This window comes from Grus americana, chromosome 7 (genome assembly GCF_028858705.1).
Source record: "Grus americana isolate bGruAme1 chromosome 7, bGruAme1.mat, whole genome shotgun sequence".
NCBI lineage: Eukaryota > Metazoa > Chordata > Aves > Gruiformes > Gruidae > Grus > Grus americana.
In genome coordinates, this window is record NC_072858.1 from 34630489 (window position 1) to 34645580 (window position 15092).

The 15092-nt window shown below is 43.9% G+C and overlaps 1 long non-coding RNA gene across 1 annotated transcript in view; it reads right to left on the reverse strand.

Moving 5' to 3' along the window:
- The window catches only part of LOC129208610 (uncharacterized), a 60305-nt gene that overhangs the window by 6839 nt on the left and 38374 nt on the right, over positions 1-15092 (reverse strand). The window contains exon 12 of the long non-coding RNA XR_008577863.1: positions 6599-6753. This is a non-coding gene — a long non-coding RNA (uncharacterized LOC129208610). The remainder of the gene's footprint in view (positions 1-6598; positions 6754-15092) is intronic.

Consider the following 15092-nt stretch of genomic DNA (forward strand, 5'->3'; position numbering starts at 1 on the left):
GAAGTGGCAAGGGAGGGTAGCAAACAGGGCTGGGTAAATGCAGGAGGCTGAGGGCAGATGCCAGTTTGGAGACAGAACTGGTGAGGTACCAAGAGAGGCACTGTGAGGCAGAGCTGCGGGCAGAAGGGCAGTGCTGATGTCTAAAGGGTAGGCAGACTGGAGTCTCCTCCGGCCCCACATGTGGTCAAGGGCTAAACTCTCCTCAATTTCAGTGGAGCAGGACTGAGCCCCGTAAAAAAGAAGCCCAGAGTACAATCTCCAAATAGCTAAATAGTCCCAGATACATCCAAACCTCTTCTCCACTTGGTGAGCACAGCATGGCAAATGGCTGCCAAAACTGCACCAACAATACACAGGCGAGATTTGGGCTGAACATGGTCTCCAAGGGCCCAGTACAACCAATTTTTGAGCTGTTGACTTCACAAAGGCATGTGTACAACTAACCATTCTGTAAATCAGGATATGCAAGGGGAAAAGCTTGCTGATAAGGGTCGTCTTGCTAGGATTTCTGCAAAAATGAAACCACAGAAGGTTTGCCAAAGTAACATTAATGCTGTACATGGACCTATAAAAGCTAGGAAATTGAGAGCGGGGGACATAAACTTCTTTATCTCATCCATTATGAAAACAAAAAAGAACAAAAAAAAAACCCCAAAAAAATTAGAACGCCATGAGCATAAAAGAAAGTACCAGCGCAGCTTTTCAGATTAACTCTGGATTTTCTTGCTTTCATTGGTTTAAGAGCTCTATTGTTACTCTCTTGTTTTTTTAATTGCAGATACTAAAAATTCTTTTATCTTTCGAAGTCCTTAAAGTCTGTTATATAAATACGTAATTAAAGCCTCTTTCAACTGGGTATAATTTACTCTATAGTTTACAACAGCTGCACTAGAGCTATTACAGTTTATCATTTAAAAGCCTAATTAGGGGCTTCTTAATTAGTGGATCCTTCAGTCACTAGACTGTGACTGTGTAAAGGATGCTTGGCAGCTATCGCATGTTACAAATCTGCATGAAATATTTGCGTGAAAACAGGGTGTGTACAAGTCCAAAAAAGCATTCATTGTCCCTGCAGGTCAGCCCATCTGAACATGCAAACCTCCACGCTACATCTAGGCTTTCGTCTCCAAGCGCGCGGCGGGTCTGCGCACAGCCTTTCCCTCATGCACATGTTGCAGGGAACTGCCAGCACATGCCGAGGCAAGTCCCAGCCTAGCTGAGCTGACCTGCTACGATGGTCTGCTCTGATGTGACCACTCTCATGTTCAAAGAGAGCCGAAAGAGAGGACGGGACTGTGTGCGCTGACTGCTCGGGCTGGCTCTCCTATGGCTTGTCAAATGCCTTCTCCAGCAAACGCAGCTCCTCACTGCTGTGCTCTCTCCCTCGGGAGCTTTGCATCGTGGTGGTTTCAGGGGCAGTTCCTCTGTGGTGCCAAAAGTACCCACATCACTAGAAGGAGGAAGACAGAATCCAGTTACTGCCTCTCATTTATAGCCACTGACACAGATTTCTCGTTAATCACCACCAAATTAGCAGTCACTGAGATTTTAAGTGCAATATTTGCTCAGGGAAGGGACTGTAACTCCTTCATCCTTCCCCCTTGGGTGGCACGGTGCTGGGGAGAAGCTGGTGGAGCCATAGCTAGTCTTTACTGGAATCGCTCACTGGAGCGAGCCTCATACCAGCTTGTGGCTCACAGGACTAGCGAGCAAAGAGCTCTACAAACCATACTCTGAAGAACTCGTGGGGTTTTGTTAAGTTTTCATCTGCTTGTATCACAGCAGCTGTGTTACAGAGTCAGATTTGGGGCCTGCCAGCATTTGGGAGCATTGCTTTACACAGTACAGTGACAAAATCCTGAGGTTTTATTGACTGCAGGATAATATAAATCAGCTATTGAAAACCTGTATCATTAGCGCTATTGCTTTCCAGTGGTAGATAGCTGCAGTAATGGATTGGCCTCTCCATCTCATCCTCCCACTGGAAAACAACATATACAGGACCGATCAATAACCTGATCTAAGTTACTTGTAGACGTGTCAGGTGCAAATATCTCCCTTTCTCAAAGGTTTTAAAGACCAGATATTTTTGCAAAATTTAAGCCAGGCAACAAATTGCTTTGGATAAATTGTCGTTATGGCGGAGAACAGCATAACCAGATCCACCCACATTGTTACAAGGAAGTTTTAAATAGACAGGCAATAACTTTATTATATGCATGTATTACTTTGCAGGGTCAATAGCTCAAGATGTTCCTTTGCAACAGGATAAATTTCCATTTGAAAAGCATTTTCTGTAATACTCACATTGCTGAGGAGTCTCTGTTTGACAGGAAATAACTAGATTATTTCATTGTGGGGTTTGCCTCTAATTTCTACAGCTGAAATCCTAAAATACCTTCCAAATCAGTACCAAAATCCACTGCCATTACTAGGGCCAGGATTTCATCCTATTGTGTCGCAACATATTACCCACTTAACTTAGTGTTGCCAAATCTGAAGTCAATGGAAATCCTACAGGTCACAGCCTTGTTTCCCCACGGATCAGTGGAGAGGCTAGAGAGGTGTTTACGGGCCTTCCCGATATAAAGATGGCATCACTTTCACCCCATCAGTATGATTAAAGCAGGTACACGCGCTTCTTCCCCCTACTCTGTGCTCTGTCACTTGCACACAAACAGAGGGGATGTACTATGAAGATTATAAAGCAGGTCAGAGGGGAGCTGAAGCACAGGTGTTTCACAGTTGTTATGTTACAGCCTCCAAGGGCGTCCATGGACACACAAAGAAGCCAGAGTCCTGGCTCTCCACTGAGTCCCACTGTGGCACTGACATCAAGCCAGTCTTTTTGGGGGAGAACAGACAAACACTAGCCAGGGCTTTCTGAAAGGTGGGCTGTCACCTTCTGAAAACCCTTGTGGCGAGCCACCTATGGGCTCAACTGAGAACTCCACAGGGACATCATATTTCTTTGAGCTGACCTTCAAGAAAACTTTGCACTCCAGATTCCTGGAAATCCTTGCACCCTAAATCAAACACCCTTTTAAACAGGTCCTTGTTGTGCACCACTTACATTGCGTGACCCACATGCCTACTTTCTTCAGTAAGTTCAGTGGCATCCAAAGTGATGCCATGGAAATGATTTTATCTGATTTCATTTCGCATTGACTTCTGACACAAGAACAGGGATGGCCTTTCAGAAGAGAAAGAGGCCACAGTAATGTAGTGGCCACAACCATAAAGCAGAGGTGAAGGCTGAAGACAGAGGAGAAAATAACATCATGTTAATATGCTTTATTTTCAACTAGTTCTACTCAATTTGCCTGCTGGCCCCAAGAACGTACCATGAACCTCCTTGTTTTTGCAGCAGGGCAGACATGGCCCTACCATGGAAAACGCTGGGAGAGCAGAGCAGCAGAGCAGCCAGTGGCTCGGTGAGGCCAAGGACCGTCTGGAGCACAGGGCCTGCAGAAGCCAGGCGAACGTGGTCCCGCTGTGGCTCCCAGCAGGACAGTTCACCACCTCCGCTCCCTCACCACCGGGCCACCTCGGCGAGGAATCAGAGCACCTGCACTCAGCCCACCAACTTCCCAGCTCCAGCCCCCCGGCTGCTACCTGAACCCTTGGGTTCAGAAGAAAGAAATGGATCCGTCTGGCAATCAAGAGATCCCTTTTTAAGGAGGCAGGATCATGGATTATCATTTTGTGTAGTCCTCTGCTGTTCTCCTCCCCCTCTCTTTTTTTTAATAAATGAAAAGACACCAGAAGAGCTCAGCACCTTCTTTCAAAACTTCTCTATTTCACTAACTTGTTCCAACCTCCATCATAGCTCTTTCCTTGTCAGCAACTGTACCACTGCGCTATACCTCTGCCCACGCACAAATGCACTGGTTGAAGGTATGAACTGGAATCGCTTCGTTAAAGGAACAAGCAGGCATCCCAGAGACTGACACAGCTGCTATTTGCATGTAAAAGAGGAAAAGAAGGTGCATGACTGAGCCCAAATTAGCATGAGCAAAGCCTCCCACCTCATTTGCAAACTACAGCTTGCACAGTGGTGCTAATAGAGGAGCACACTCTCCTCACAAAGACAGATTTCTACCTCAGCTATAAGGAAACTTGGCTAACAGTGGTTCACAGAATTTAGCATCACATGAACTTTTAAATCCCCATTTTCCTAAAATTTACAGAGGGCTAGAAAAAGAGAAACAGTGGATGCAGCATGAGCTGGATATGCCCAGCTTCATTTCCAGCTTGATTCCTGATTGCTCTACCTCAGCGAGAGCCATATTTTCTAAGGCCTCCATCTCTTCTGTAGCCCTAGATTTTAGAATGTCCAGAAATATTCACAATGCTCAGTGCATGTAAAAATGAAAACTAAAATAAGCAGGGCAAATGCAGATCTAACGCTCCGCGTCTCATTTCCATCTTTTGAGATACGAGGACTCAACCTCCTTTTCACCATCAGTTGTTTCAAAAAGATGCTGTGGGGATTCATTTATGTCTGCAAAGTCTTGCTGAAGACACACACTTCATAAACTGTAAGATTTCTGGATTTTAACCTGATCTCTGTCTCTTTATCTGGCTATGTACACACATACCTAAGCATCCATGCCTGTGCACATACCTACTGAGTCATAAACAGAGTATTAGATGTCTCAGTAGACTATTTAAGCAGTATAATTTTGTTAAGAACTGTCCCCCAAACCAAAATGCATTTTGAGGTCTTGTTGCAGAGAATTTATGGACTCTCTTTACTTTACCATCATACTTTTATGGAAGCTGTTGGAACAATTCGGTGCCTCCGCTATTTCCACAGTAGGTTTAGCTCATCTGAGAGATGAGCTTCTAGAAAGAACAGTAAATGCAGACATTAACGGTAATAAAATCAAAGCTAAGCCCTACATGAAGAGAAACAAATTCCAAAATGAAAAATTCGATTACACAGTACCTGTCTCCTGTCTTGACTTCCTCATTATACGTAGAAATTAACCCTGTCGTTAAGTACTTTGATCAGGCTGTACATAAACAGCTTATAACGGCATGAAATCTACCACAGCAAGCAGGCAAATGAACAAGGGGAGAAATACTGACATGTGGGGCTGCTGTCAGACATCAAGTGCTCCTAGTCCCTCGGGGCCAAACTGCTAGAGTAAATGGGGTTACTCCAAGGATTAATTGCTCCCTCCTGGTTTGCACTACTTCCAGAAAGTTTCAGTAATAATATCTAAGAGGCCATCATTTGGCGATCAGTAGCATCTTTTTAAGATCTTTGAGAGATTTCTAAGTTGGGCTGTTGTAACTGTTCCTCAGGCTAAAACTCAGTGCAGAAATTCCCAGCCCATGATTGAGCTGAAGTAGCGTGCGGTCAAATTGGTCCATGTTTGCATTGCTCAGAAATGAGGTATGGCACCGTTTCACACACTCCAGCTCCAAACATTTGTCACTTAAGTTTGGAGAATTTCCAGGCACTAATACATATCATAAGCAAGATTTCTGGGCAATTGGGGGGGGGGGTCTGGTTGGTTGGTTTGTCAGGATTTTGGAGCAGAAGTTGCTTTCTTCTGGGATGCATTTAACTCAATGTAACTTTACTGACTTGTAATACTACCCAAATTCGTTACACAAACGGACTGCTACGCAATCAGAGGTGGTCAGGCCAACAGGGTCTCTTCCCAGCTCTGCCCCTGGCCTGCCATGAGTCCCTTACCATCTCTGAGCCCTGTTTTCAAGCAGCTTTGTCTCCTGTTGGCTCTTCCCACCTCTCTGTTCAAGAGACCCTCAGCATGGAGATGGACTGAGGGTGGCCAGGTACAACATCCGCCCCTGAGCAGCACCTGGGGGAACTTTGTTTTGTTTAGAAAGTACAGCTCAGATGCTTGCTCCTCTCTGTTCTCCTATCGTAGCCGCGGTGGGGTTTCTGGTGATTTGCCAATCACAGCAGGTACAGACGGAAGGGAGAAATCCTGACCCAAGAGAGGCAAAGGCAGAGTTTCCCACTGTCTTCAAGGCAGCCAAGATTTTACTTTTAACATCCTAATAAAAGTTTGGAAAAACACTAAGCAACCCTGTAGATCATTTGTTTCTGTATGCATTGCTAAACAGACTGCAGAACAGACATTGCATTATCCCTACAGGCACTAAAGTCCAGTATTTTCCTCTGCTTCACACAATCTCTTTTTTTTATTGCATTGCTACAATCAGCTCCAGGACATTATAGCAAGACATTGTTCAAAATGGCTATCGCCACAATTTAGACAAACGCAGTCCTAGAACAAAACAGTTCAGACAAGACAGGCACCGTGGAGCTTCCCAGCATACTGTTCTTGCTCTATAAAACTGCATAACTGTTCTTACTCATGCCCCACATACCAGTTGTGCGCACACAAAAGCGGTCCTTTCCAGATCCACAAACACTCAGACACTCCTTTCTGTACAGTCATGCAAAGAATGCAACTGTGCCACACCAATATGGGTATACACCAGGCAAATAATACTATAGACTTGGATAGACTTGGAGGCTTTGACCTCAGCTACTGAGGGGGTGGGCACTTTGAGGTAAAGGTCTGTAAAGGTGAGAGGATGAGCAGTCACTCACCTGCTGGGCAGAGATCAGAGGGCTCGCCGGAGAGGGCAGCAGGGAGAAAAGGTGCTCACAGAAGGCAGTTTGCAGGGGATGGAGCTAGCTGGAAGCAGCATTTTTACATCTGGCTCTAATGAACCGGACCAAACTCTTTCAGCACATGTGTAGTCCTAGTAATAAAGCAAATAAGAAATTTCTTTCGAATTTGCAGTTCGTGTTCAAATTCATTTACTTAAGTATTGGTGGGTATTTTGCCAACAGTAAAAGTTGCAGTAAGGGTATATCTGAAATTTCTAGCAAACCTAGAAGCGCCTAAAAATCCAGGCTGCAAATGCACATTACATATACCAAAACTACCATATCATTATCATTTGACACTTTTACAATATGTCAGCTTCCTTTCTAAAAATAATTCACTATTAATAGCATTTTTATGTAACTAGCAGCATGCCAGGGATTTCTCGCAGATCCCGTTCCTGAAGAATTCCCAGATTCAGCAAGGCAATCAAATCTCATCTGCATAGTCTTCTAGTGATTACTCTCTTTCATTCAACTCTTCAGTGGTCTGGAGCTGGCTCTTGCTCCCACTGTACCCAGTGACCAAATCCAGCCTTCGTGGCGAACTGCAGTATGCAGAGCAGATTAAAGGCTCCAGTCCTGACTGAGCAAGACATTTTTAAGCATGTCTTACCTGTAAGTGAATGTATTGCTTCAGTAATCAATAGCATCACCTAAATGTACCGTCAAGCAGGTTGTTAAACACCTCTCTGTACAGCTGGTGCCATAAACTGGGAAAACTCCCTGGCACAGCTTTGGAGCTGCTCTAGAATAACTCACGAGTAATGTACATTGGCACTGAAACCTATCAGTCAGGAAAAGCATAAACAAGAGGAGCAGAAGCAGCTACAGTGGCACTGATTTTCAAAACACACTTTATGGTTGTTGGGAGGCAAAGCCTGAGCCTTGGTTTAGGTTTAAAACTGAACTTGGGAAAGAAGGCAGCTGCTCAGGGCCCAGATGAGTCACAGAGGGTTTGTGAAGAAGCTGGCCTACCTAAACAACTTTCAGGGGATGGTAAAAATTGTAGTTAAGATAAACAAAGTTTTATTAAAGGTTTGTTTTTACTAAATCTTTCTTCCTGCTGTTGAACTGGACTTAAAGCAGCGTGGTAACTTAATTCCACTGGTAACAAATCCCAGGCAAGGAGAACAGCATATATCCAAATGCAGTTGGATCTGGCAGGTAGGAACGTCCAGCTGCAGAGTAAGGAATTACACTATGGCCGCCCCTTGCAGGAGGTGAGCCCTGGGGCCAGAGTCTCACAGATGTGACCAGGACACTCAGCCCCTGCAGCTGCCATTGAAGCTAATGGGAATTGCTGGTACTCAGCACCAGTGAGGCTTTGTCTCTAGGAAAGGAATTAATGATTGATCATGAGCTCATTGATTACAGGAGGAGTCCACCACAAAGACACACCCTTGAAAGGAACTTAAGTTTTCAGTCCTCCCCTTGGAGTACACGTACACCTATGGACTGCCCTCTATAAGATGATGTACAAACCCCAGACACGCATCTGAGAAGTTGGTATCTCAGCACACCCCCAGCGTTCCCATCAGGGAAAACCTCTCCGGACAACTGCAGATTAAACGTTGGGAGAACATCGCTTTGATAGGTCCAAGCCTTCCTGACAGCAGGCTGGGGCTTATGCCTAGGAGAACACAGGCCTACTGAAAAGCATGCTAAATGCAATTGCCTTCAGGAGACGATAAATGTCAGGAAAGCAGTACACAAAGCATTTCCAGGCCTGAGTCAAAGAATGAAAGCATGAAGCTTCTTTGTACAAGGTCTAACTCCCTTTCATATCTGCAGGCCTCAGCGGTGCTGTCACGTACAGAGCATGAGTCATGGGTACCTAGAACATCCCTTCTCAGCAGTCTTTATCCTATCACTCTGTCACTGGTCCTCTGCTAAACAGCCAGAAAGTCATGGAGAAATATTTCTTCCTCATTTTATCTGTATGTGCTCTCCAGAGATTGAATAATAACGAAAGAAGAAAGGAAAATATTAGCACTTTCAGAGGTCTGTCCCTGTTACAGAACTCCTCACTTCTTCATGAAAAGCATCATGGTGCGTCTGCCACAACAGCTGTCATTCGGAGGTGAATCTCTGCAGAGGTGCCTACTCAAAGATGCAGGAATCCTTTGGAAATGGGCCTGGTCACCCTCTTATTTTCCCTGCAGTCTGCATTTGCATTCAGACTCCGTAACTTCTGATTGCTGCTAGGAAGAGCTGATAATGACATGCCACAGGTTTCTTACAAAAATAAGACAACCTTGCCTTTTGGAAGTGTCTCCCTGTTCTTTTGCTCCAAAAAGACTTCACTGCTAGTAACACGGACCAGATCTTCAGTGACTGTAAATGGACAATGCTCTGTTGAATTTCTCGGATTGGCAGTTATTTACACCACCCAAAGATCCTGCATACCATCCAAGCCACTACTTTGCCTATTGTGCACTCTCTTCCTCAATGAGATTAGGTATCATGACTTAGAGAACTGAGTCAATAAGAATTGATACGGTATTAATGGGGCATCTTGGTTTCCAATGTGTAAAAATGATTTGTGGCTTGGCCACTTGGTTCACAAGTAAACAGCCTGAAGAGGCCATGGAGGGTGAAAAACAGAAACTGGTATTCCTTTCTGTGGAATGGGATAAGAAAGAGCTGTGCCTGTAGAAAGAACTCGCTTGGTAACACTCTCCCTTCATTTCCAGCTGTTGTAATGAGCCGAACAATCCTAAAGGGACAACTCTTGAAATGCTCTTGGATTACTTGTGAAGCATGTATTAATACATTGTATCAAAGTACTATGTTTGTGGTCTTCTTTTACTAAGCGCATTTGTTTCTCATAATCACAAACTCAAACAAGAGGAATAATGGCAGTAACACACTGAAATGTGAAAGGTAACAGTGGAACAATTACTGGTGGCTGCCAACAGCTTCAATCAAGTCAGTGAGCTTACAGCCTGAGCCTCTCCTGCCCGCCACTGTCACCATCAGCATCAGTTCCTGCAGAGCACCACGTTGTGTAGCAGACAAGTGTCCCCTCATCTGCCATTTAAATCTGAAGTGATTCACTCAGAAAGAGTAGCTACACATGCCATGACAGATAGTGGTCACTTTGATGAGGTTTTCTGGTGGTACGATTTCCTCTGAATTAGGAGTCTGAATATCCCATCAGCACATCTGAACGGACTGTTTCCCAGCAGAGAGGAAGATTATTTCCATTCCCAGGCAGCAGCCACGAGGCTGGTGGTGTAAAAGGAACAATTGTCCAGATTACACCGCAGTAATTCAAATGGTTAACTAATGCACAGGAGAACAACTCTCCGCACGGCTCCACCCTTCACTGCTTTATCATCACCACTAATCAAAAACACATCCAGGTAATTTTTGTCATTGGTTCCAAGTTAAAAGAGAAACTAAAGACTTTGCTGATCTGAAATTGTTAGCGCTTGGCATTTAAAAAGCTCTTCAGAGCACCTGACAAACAAATTACTTCATCTTTTAAGAAAATTTCTTTTTTTTGGGGGGAGGGGAGAGGGGTCAGGGGAATGTTCTTCAAGTAGTTGGTTGAACAAAGGCGCTCATGCTTTTCCTAGAAAATATGTGAAAATTAATCAGACCACTGCAGCCAGGTTCCTTATTCATCTGTGTTCAAAGGCTGGATTCCTTGGCATGAAGAAGGCACAAGCCATGGCTGGTGTCTCCCTGTTCCTGAGACTGTCATGACGTCTCTCTGCCAAGTGCCTCTCTCCACAGCCTCTCCTCTCCTGGGCTTACCTGCATTTTCTTCCCTACCTCCAGATAGGTAATTTCATTGAATTTGATCAAAAAGGTATTTCCAACCACCTGTCAAATTTGGATGAAACTAGTCAGGCTATCCAAAGTTACACAGGAAGAAGGGCACGCTTGCACTGCAGCCAGATTTTAGTGGCACGCTGAAAATTCAGCACCTGCATTGCTGTAAGCCTGAAGAAGAGCTTCATCACACCTCCACAGTACCAGGTGCTCTGGGGTGGGATCCCACAGAAAGGAGCACAGTCCTGGCAAATCCTGTGCCCTGGAGACTGCCTCAGCCCCAGTCCAGTACTCCAGAGGCAGCTACTCCAAGGAGTAGTGTAGGAACAACCATCCCCTGCAAATGGAAGCCAACTTCTCACTGCAGCAATGGGCTGAAAGCAAGCACAGGGCACTTTCCTATGGACAAAGGCAGGGATGGCATTCCCATCCTTCCTCTTAATGCCAATATGCAAAACCCAGCTACCTGTGAGAAGATTAGACCTTATCCAACAGGCAACTTACCTCCTCCTGACAGCTAAGCATCCCTTGTACAGCCAGCATATTAAATGAGATTTCAATGTGGGCAAGCAGGAGGCTAGATGCAAGTCTAGAAGTAAGGGTGTTTATTTCTTACTGACCAGCTTGATAGCACAAGTGCCATGGTCATTCTTTCTAATTTCAGGGACCTTTTAAATAAAGTTCCACTCCAGAAGCCAAGCATGAAAGGAGAGGAATGAAAACTCTTTGATAGATAAGATATTACAAGAGACTGTCAGAAGCTTGGTAGGAGAATGAAATAACACTCTGGATACTGTCATTGGAAACAATAATGAAAGAGTACACCATTTTCTTAACTGAAGTACTATCAAATCTATGTTACTGCCACACAACATATTTTTCCTCCAAAGGTGCCAATTTCAAGCTATGACTATTGATCTCTATCTAACACTCAAAATTAACTGCACTACTAAGGAAAAGTGGCACCAGATCGTTTGAGAACATCAAACAGTAAAAAGCCAATGGGGTCAAATCAAGGTCAGAATTTGATGAGTAGGGTGTCAGAAATTTAATCCATTTTGTCTAAGATAATATATAGAGCCACTATTGGGTTTTCTTTTCTTCCTTTCTTTTCTGTAATTTTTTTATGCCAGCTTCTCTCAAAAATATCACAAAACCAGACCTCAACTTTTTTTTATGAACTTTTTTCCATGACTGGAGAGAGAAAAGATCAAACGGACTGAAACACAGATGGCAATTATGCCTCTGTTTATTTCCTAATGAGTCACAAGATTATTTTTTGCCTTCTGCCACATCATTTCAGAATACAAGAAAACCTTAACTTGAAGGAGACTTGAGGAGACAAAATAACACTGTTAAAAGTCCCAGTCCAGCAAGGTACTTAAGTAAATTTAAAAAAAAACCCAGCCCTTTAACCACAAGTGAAGTCCCATTCAGAAATGATGGGTAAATCTGTTCCACCAACTGGTGAATGTGGTGGCTATCAAATTCATTAGTGGTCTCATGACAAAATATTCAACAGCTCTTTGTGACACATTGCATTTATATCTCAGCATTTGAAGAAAATTAAGTCCTGAACTACAGCTAGAGAAGGCTTTCCCTCTGCTTCCCCACCAGAGCCTGCAGTGCCCGTGCCCTCTAAGCACCTCACCCCCCCACCTGCCCAGGATATCCCCCAGCCCCGGAGACTTGTCTGAACTCGCACCCAGACTGAAACCCGGATCCAGAAAGCCTGGCTACCTCCCACACTAGCGACAGTACAGCTACGAACACGCCGACCCAGTGCTGGCTGGGATCTCCAACTTGGCTGTGGCCACTTTCTTTTAAAACCCAGGCTGAGTAACTGATTTGATAGTGGTGCCGTCTGCTTGTCATATCACAGTCTAGTAATTAGCATGCACTTGAAAGGAAGCAGAAGATACGTATTCATCAGTTCAAACCCATGTCTCTCACCTCCTCAGAAGGTGCCTTAACCACAGGGCTTTGGATAGGGGACTCCCCTCTTATTCCTACTGAAATCATGCAACAAAAATTCAGGCTTTGATCCTAAAAGGGCTGAATCTTCAGCCCCGTGATTAGGACACATGGCTTGAAGAGATGAATCCTTTATCTGAGGACTCTTCATACGTTTTAGGCAGTAACTGGGGGTGGATAATATGAATTTGGAACTTGTCAGGAAGAGTCTGAGTGTGACCTCCCACCTCCTACCAGAACACACAATATGCAAAAGAGGATCCATTTTAAAGGGAGAGCAAGACATACGCTCCTCTCTGAAACAGCGCTACCTCCGTGCTGGAACACACTTGCTTTCTGCAGTAGTAGGTAAAGACATCTCTACTCAGAAGATGGCTGGTGCCTCAGAAACACCCATGTCCTTGGGATATTTCTGTTTCCTGGCTCTAGGGGTTCCCCCTTCAGCATCTGGGGATTCCCGCAGGCACATGGGAGCTTCAGGCTTATCTATCCCTAGGACCTTCAAAGACATGCACAAGTGGTGTGGCAAAGATAGGGCACAGTTAGGTTGAATAATTTGTTACCTAAAAATGCTTCTGACAGATGGCGAGGCTGTTCTGGAACACTGTGAACATAACAGATTTTGGGACAGGGTGCTGAAGAGAACTGATTTTAGTGAAAAGTTGGATTTTTATCAAAATGACCTTTTTCACTCCCAGTGCCTGCTTTGCATAGAAAATTGTGAAGAAATTTCCAAAATTTGACAAGAAGTTGAACATCCCAGCGACTTACAGGAGTTATAGCTTAGATGTCATTATCCTTCATGGACCATTTCCCACAACTGGACTCCAGGTCCAACAGGCGTCTTTGCCAGATGTTCCCATGACGTATCACAACAGCACAAGACAGCAGAAAACCATCATTCCCATAAAAAAAGCCCTGAGTTTAAGGAAGAGAATCGGTCATTTGCCCTGAAGACTTGCAAGTTCCTGAATCTGATGTGGAAACCAGTCACTTCTACCTTGCATTTTTTCCCCCTCTCAAAAAAACCTGCAGTTTTCCACAAGAAATAAAATATTCCAAATCCATTCTAATTATCAATGCATTTTCAGGCTACATTCCTAAAGAAATGAGGCTTAGTTGTTGGCACTACGTGTCCAACGGTCAGTTCTGCGTCCCCTCCCTTCCTGTCTCCTCAATGCCTTTGGAAGCTACCTGACAGACAGGGAAGGGGGAAGGAGCTGTGAGTGCTGGGTGGGAAGAGTAGTTAAAAAAATCCTTAGTTCTGTTTTGATACTTTGCAACCACAGTACAGACCTACATGCCAGATCAGCAAGTCTCTGAGATTTGAGAGGAAACACTGCCAAAAGATGGTGTTTCTTTAACTTTAAAAAAAGTTGAAACCGTTTATTACTAGGTGATGTATCGCACCTGAAACTTTCAGTTTCACTACTTACTTATGTGACGTATATGTGACGTATATACCAAGTGGAGAAGGATCTTACTAAAACCTTCCAGGATGAAAACCTTCACACTAGCCAGTCTAGACATTTTCTAGCAAATACAAAAGTGGGATTAGATGGTGCTCCTATTCTGACTCAAATGAACAGAAAATTAATAAAAACAACCTCTTGAACAAAAACAGGTAAACATTAGCTAAAAACGAGCTTAGTATGAGATGGTGAAATGCTACAATATAGCTTATTGAGGTAAATCCATTAGAATTCCACACACTTTTTAAAGCACATTTAAAGCATGTATGAAATCATATATTTGTTTGTCTTATGATTATGGAGAAACTTTTTTTTAAGTAAGAACCTAATTTAGCTTTCTAAACTAGAGTGCAAACCAGTCTCATTAGCTTCTACTTGGTACTTAGCTTTCTGCATATCTCGCTACTAAGTTAAGAGCTTACTGAATTTGTAGTGTCTACTTAATCCCCTAGCTTACTTCAGACTCCTTTTCTAAAAAGTTTCACTGTAGATGAAAATCACTAATTTCTGACACTTTACTGCATAGCTAGGCAAAAGGATCATGGGGCATGTGGCACAGCCTTAGGGAGATACTTGAGTTAAATTATACACATCTGTCTGCCCAAGAAAAGGTTTTCTGTTTGCTTTGGAATGGACTTTGAATATATTTCTTTTTTCCAAATTCCTGGTAATTTTCCTGGCTTAGTTTCTACTTATATATTCCACAGAAGAGGTAAAGGTTACCAGTGTATTAATATTACTTCTGTACAATGCTGTATGTTTTCAATTAGGCTCACTCCCACAATGATTTCCATATCTAGCCACTTGCTCTTCTTATTTCTTGATAAGTGATGGCCCCTATCAGGAAGTCGGGGGCGAGTCTGTTACTGCTTTGAGTAAACAGCCTAAAGGTCATTTTAGATGTTGGCTTTGACACTCTTGGTTCAATAGCCACCCACCATAGCTGTCACCAGTAAGAGAAGTTAACCTCATGGAAAAATAGCCTTTAAGTGGGTCCTGTTGTCTCATCAACAGAACAACCCACCAGTGGGCACTTAATGGTGGAACGAGGAAAATCCTATCCAATTCCCCTCACTGACACCTGACAGAGGCATTTGGTCTGAGGTCATGATCTAGGCACTGTAGGTCTTCCCTGAGGTCTGCTAAGGTTATGGGAAAGTCCTTGACTTAATGGGGTCTCCAAATCCCAGTGTGTCCACGTGTGT